Source organism: Triticum urartu, chromosome 7 (genome assembly GCF_003073215.2).
Source record: "Triticum urartu cultivar G1812 chromosome 7, Tu2.1, whole genome shotgun sequence".
In the NCBI taxonomy this organism is placed as follows: Eukaryota; Viridiplantae; Streptophyta; class Magnoliopsida; order Poales; family Poaceae; genus Triticum; species Triticum urartu.
Genome location: NC_053028.1, coordinates 694521173 through 694527320, shown reverse-complemented (window position 1 = coordinate 694527320; position 6148 = coordinate 694521173).

The window sequence follows — 6148 nt, the reverse complement described above, 5'->3', positions numbered from 1 at the left end:
AATGAACTATAAGATCTTATGCATGTTTAGGATTGGGTCTTGTCCATCACATCATTCTCCTAATGATGTGATCTCGTTATCAATGACATCCAATGTCCATAGTCAGGAAACCATGACTATCTGTTGATCAACGAGCTAGTCAACTAGAGGCTTACTAGGGACATGTTGGTGTCTATTATTCACACATGTATTATGATTTCCGGATAACACAATTATAGCATGAATAAAGACAATTATCATGAACAAGGAAATATAATAATAATGCTTTTATTATTGCCTCTAGGGCATATTTCCAACATCAAAGATGTGGGAGAACTGATACATATCCTGTTGGCAGGGATTTTTGGACTTACGACTTACTATGGATCATATGTATTAGATTTGCTGCTCGTCCAGTTTCCATATTGCAGTTGATCTTCTCTAAGGTGAAGGTACATTTCATAATAACCATTTTGGCACGGCCTCCGCTACCTCTGCGCTCCGCTCCGCTCCCCCTGCGCCGCGTCGCCCGCTCAGTGCTCCCTCCCCCCTGATGTCCTTTCCGATGGCTACCGCGATGGCCAACGTTCCGCGTCCAACCTCCCCATCTCCGGTCTCCTTCTTGGAGGCCCTGCTTGCCCCGGCGGATCGTGCGGATGCGCCTTCCCGGCCGGAATCTGGGGAGCCTTCAATGCGCGCACTGCGGGTGGCGGGGAGGCCTGTTGGCCGGCTTCAATCCGCTGCTGTCGTGCCTGCGCAGTCGTCTTTAAGGGCCACCGACAGTCGAGAGCACATTGATGGTGGTGGGTGGAAGATGGTGGGAAGGGGGAGGCGCCCCCCTTTTTATCAGCGACCTCCGCCGCGTCCCAAGCCACAGTTCTCCCACCTCAAAGAGCTGCTGTTCTCCAAGGCAAGGGGGAAGTGCTTCAGGTGTCTCGAGCCTGGTCACCGGGTCGCAGGCTGCACCAATCGTGCTCGCTGCCTCCTCTGTGGCGCGGTGGGGCATAGGGCGAGGTGGTGTGGCGGCAAGCAACCGTCAAGGTCAAAGCAAGACAAGGAGCGTGCTGAGCCGGTGGTCGTCCTTCCACCGCCTCCACCAGGCCCCCCGCCAAGCTTCGCGGTCCGGGCTCCGATGGAGGCACCTGCGGCAGATGCGGCGGTGAGGCGTGGGCTCGTCATCGCCACGTCGAGGAGGTCGGCGGGGCAGGCCGAGGTGGAGCGGAGGCTGACCAGATGCGCGGTGGTGGCGGTGGTCGTGGGGTCGGCAAGGCAGTTTGAGATCGTCGACGTCAAGAGGGCGGTGGCCATGAAGTTCCGGATTGACGAGGAGGCGGTCAAGGTGTCCCTCCGGGCACTAGGGGAGATGCTTCTCTTTGATGACGCGGCCGTCTGCGACAGGGTACTTGCTGGCCGTGGGCCGCTCGTGCTGGAGGATCTCGCTTCTGGTGGCGCCATGGTCGCGCTTTCAACGCGCGTCGCCGGCCAAGCTGCTCTACAAGGTGCGGGTTTGTCTGGAGGGGGTGCCGGAGCATGCTTGGGACATTGAGTCCGTGGCCTCACTGTTCGATCCTTCCATGCTCATCGACGGCATCGACCACGAGGTGCGGCGGGAGCAGGAGATGGGCTGTTTCCGGCTCTGGGTGTGGATGGACGCTGTGGAGAAGCTCAAGACTCGCGGAGTGCTTCGGCTGGAAGAGCCGATGGAAGAGGGTTCACCCGGGATGCATTTCCCTGAGCTCAACATCACTCAGGAGGTGCCGCGGCGCTGGGGACAGGTGGCCATGCTCGGGCATCCGGTGCTCATCCACCTTGATCATGTCATCAACTTCACCTGCCCGTCGAGCCCGGACAGTGGGATGAGCTGCGACAGTGGGATCAGCGGGATGCCATCGGAGGACGGAATGGTGCCGGATTGGCCAGCTAGGTGGGGCTACAGATGGTTCCTCAACTATGAAGATGGAGACTTCCCGCCGCCGCCACTGCGGGACTCCGTCCACTCCAGGCTGTGCTTTCCTGACGCCGGTGGCAATGGTGGAGGAGGAGGGCGGCGAACCTATGGCAGCGGCAGTGGGTTCAGGCAGGCAAGTGTTGGGATGCAACAGGCCGAGCAAGGTGGAAGATCTCACCAAGGGCGGGCTGGTTCAGGTAGAGGAGCTGGAGGCGGAGGCCGGAGACGCTGCGGATGGCCGGAGGAGGGCTTGGCCGTGCCGCCACTGATTGACATGGTGGAGGCGAACGGGGCTCCGGCGGCTATGGACCCGTTCGCGTGCGCTCATGGCATCCTGGGCCTCTCTGTTTTGCTGCAGCAGGGGCCACTGGCCACGCCTGGGGTGCCCACAGCTCAAGATGGCATGGGCGAGGATGGTCAGCGGGCTGTGGAGGAAGAGCTGCTTGCCCCCTTTCGTGAAAGTCTACGGGAGCTGAGCGAGGATCAGCCGGAGCAGTTCTCTGTCCCGCTGATGGGAGGAAACGAGGGAGGAAAGCCTGAAGAGGAAGGAGGGACGATGCCAGGCGACGCGGCGAGCGACGTGCATGGTTGTTCCCATGCAACAGCAGAGAGTGGTGCAGAGGCGCCCACCTCGGTGGGGCTAGATGGAAAGGAGGAGGTAGATGCTCGCTTCATGATTGAGGAGGCGGCGGGAGGTGGGGAAGGCTGCGTGGAGCAAGTGGGCTTTTTTGGGGCGCTCTCGCCTTGAGAGGCACCGCCTGGGGACCTTCTGCTCCTGGGCCGCCAGCTGGAGTCCGGAAGATCCAGGTCACAAGATGGAACGGAGCCCATTTCAGAGTCGGCCGCTGATGGGATTGTGGGTGGGCCGGACGAGGCTGAGGATGAAAACGCGGCGCCGCCTGATCCACTAACGAACTTCCTCATCTCCTGCTCCGCTCCCCCACCCACAGCTCTGCTTCCCACGTCGGCGGGCGGCGGCCGCACAGAAGGCCAGGCGGAACCACCCTCCAGAAGAAGCAGTGGCAGGCTGGCTGCCAAGCCTACCGCGGGCTGGTCCACCGTGGACAAAGTGAAGCTGGTTCTGCTCAAGAAAAGTGGCATCTGGGAGGAGGGTTCGCCGCAGGTGGCTGCATCCGCGGCCGATTTGCAGAGGTACAGGGAGCTGTACAAGGAGCCGCTACCGGGTGGCTTCATTGCGGCGATCGAATCGCTAGTTGAAGCCGCTGGGAAGAGCAAAGGCAAGGAAGATCGCGGGGCAGGTCAAGCGATCCGTGTCTGACCTGCTTGGGGTGTTCGGCTGTGTGGGTTTGTGTTCGATCCATGTTAGTGTATGTTGCTGTTTTCTGTCGTAGGCGCGATAGCGCGACAAGGGAGGTTCCTGTCTCCCAAGTCCGTGATGTGGAGTCGGGCTTTGTGTTGCCCATCACTGAATGTATGTCTGTCAGATTCAGAGCTAAGTGTGTTTTGGATCCTTTATGGATTTCGCCGTCCTGAATTGGAATGTGCGGGGATTGAATAACCCTGCGAAGAGACGGGCAGTGCAGCTGTTTGTTGCTGAGCAAAATTGCAAGATTGTTTGTCTGCAAGAAACAAAAATTGGTGACATGACTAGAGGTCTGGTGATTGAAGCCCTGGGGCCGCGTTTCGCTGATAATTTCATCTCTCTGCCAGCTAATGGATCCAGAGGAGGGATTCTCATTGCTTGCTGCGACGACCACGAGATCACAGTTGAGCCGCTGGCAGCCGGGCTGCACTCCGTGTCAGGAATTGTGAGGAGCAGGGCCAATGGGATGTGCTGATCGATCACTGGAGTTTATGGACCTCAATCTGAGGAGGACAAAGTTCAGTTTATTGAAGAGTTAAAGAGGATCAAGCAGCACATGTTACCTCGCTGGATGGCGCTCGGAGATTTCAATATGATCTGCAGAGCGAGAGACAAAAGCAACAACAATATAAACTTGCGGATGATGGGAAGATTCAGGGCTACGATTGATGATCTGGAATTGATTGATTTTCCACTTTTGGGAAGAAGTTTCACTTGGTCTAACGAGCGCGAAAATGTCACGCTCACCAAGATTGAGCGGATCATGGTGACGAGTGACTGGGAGGCCACCTTTCCTCACTTTCAGTTGTCCCCTGCCTCGACTAGTGTTTCTGACCATTGCCCGCTGGTTTTGAAAAGGATGGAGATAACCAGGTCCAAAGCATTTCGCTTTGAAAACCATTGGTTGAAGTGCCCGGAATTTTTGGAGATCGTGCAGCGCACATGGGCGAAGGAGGTCAGATCTGGTGATCCCATACGGGTGCTCCACACAAAGCTCTCTAGAACTGCAAAGGCTCTCAAAGCTTGGAATAAGCAAAGGACCCGATGGGCTGTCTTTGTATCGGCATTGGCTAATGATGTGATTTTCAATCTGGACTTGGCTCAAGAGGAGAGGGAGCTCTCGACGGAGGAGAGACAGTTGCGGGCGCGACTAAAGGCAAAGTTGTTGGGGCTCGCAGCAGTGGACAAAGCTAGATGGCGCCAAAAATCAAGAATAACTGAAATTAGGGAGGGGGATGCCAGCACGAGGTTTTTCCATCTAAGAGCCTCCGGAAGGCGACGGAAGAATTACATCCCTACGCTAAATGGGGCTGACGGTCCAGTTTCAGAGCACGAGGGCAAGGCCAAGATCATCTTGGACAGTTTCCTGGGGCTTATGGGGACTCCTTTCGGCCGCTCGGTCAGGCTAAACTGGGATTTTCTGGGGCTGCCGTCAAGAGATCTAAGCCACCTTGAGGGAGTTTTCTCTGAGCAGGAGCTGTTGTCTGCGGTCAAAGACACGCATGGTGAGAAGGCGCCTGGGCCAGATGGTTTCACCGGGGCCTTCTTTAAGGAATACTGGGCAACAATCAAAGTGGACTTGCTGGCTGCTGTTAACTGTGTGCACAGCCTGAGAGGAAAGAATTGGAACATCATCAACACAGCCAATATCGTGCTGCTGCCGAAGAGAGAAGGAGCACAAGATGCAAATGATTTCCGGCCTATTAGCCTCATGCATAGCATTCCCAAGCTGGTCAGTAAGATGCTTGCTACGCGGTTGGCGCCTGAGATAAATCACCTTGTTACCCACAGCCAAAGCGCTTTCATCCGAGGACAATCAATTCAGGATAACTTCCTGTACGTAAGGAATGTGCTCAAAGCTGCTCACAGTGCTAGATCCCCGCTGATGTTCCTCAAGATAGATATCGCCAAGGCTTTTGATTCAGTCGGTTGGGGCTTTTTGCTTGAGGTTTTGGAGGCGATGGGTTTTGGGCAGCGATGGAGAGATATGATTTCTCTCATTTTGTCGTCCTCATCCTCAAGAGTTTTGCTAAACGGAACACCTGGACCTCCATTTGCGCATCAATGTGGGCTGCGGCAAGGAGACTCTCTATCGCCACTGTTGTTTATCATCGCGATGGAACCGCTCCAACGTTTACTAGCCTTGGCCACAGAAAGAGGCATCCTATCACCGCTCAAACTGCAGATGGCGAGGTTCCGCTCCAGCTTCTATGCGGATGATGCCGCGCTCTTCCTCAACCCCGTGCTGAATGACTTTATTGCGGTTCAGGCCATTCTCAAGATTTTCGTGGATGCATCGGGCTTAAAAGCTAACATACAGAAGTCGGTGGCCTACCCCATCTCCTGCGCCGGCCTTGACCTATTGCCCTTAATGGCCGTTTTTGGTGGACAGCAGGGGCACCTTCCGTGTCAGTACTTGGGTCTGCCTTTGGGGGTGCGTAAGCCAAAGAGGATTGAGATGCAGCCTCTGATTGATAAGATCGCGGGAAAGTTGGCCCCAAGGAAGGGACGGCTTCTCAACAGAATGGGAAGGTTGATCTACACCAATTCGGTGGTGACGGCTACTGCGACATTCTTTTTGACGGCGTTTCAGCCGGACAAGTGGCTGATTAAAAAGGTGGACAAGCTTAGAAAGAATTTCCTCTGGGAGGCGGATAACACGTCAATAGGCGGGAAAAGTTTGGTAAACTGGAAGCAACTTTGCTCCCCAAAGAAATATGGAGGATTGGGCATAAAGAACATCGATTGTTTTAGCCGAGCCCTGAGATTACGCTGGGAATGGTACAGATGGGAGGAGAGAGATAGACCATGGAAAGGGACAGATGCGCCATGCGATGGTGTTGACAAGCAGCTCTTCTCCAATTGCACCACGATTTCTCTGGGAGATGGATCTTTGG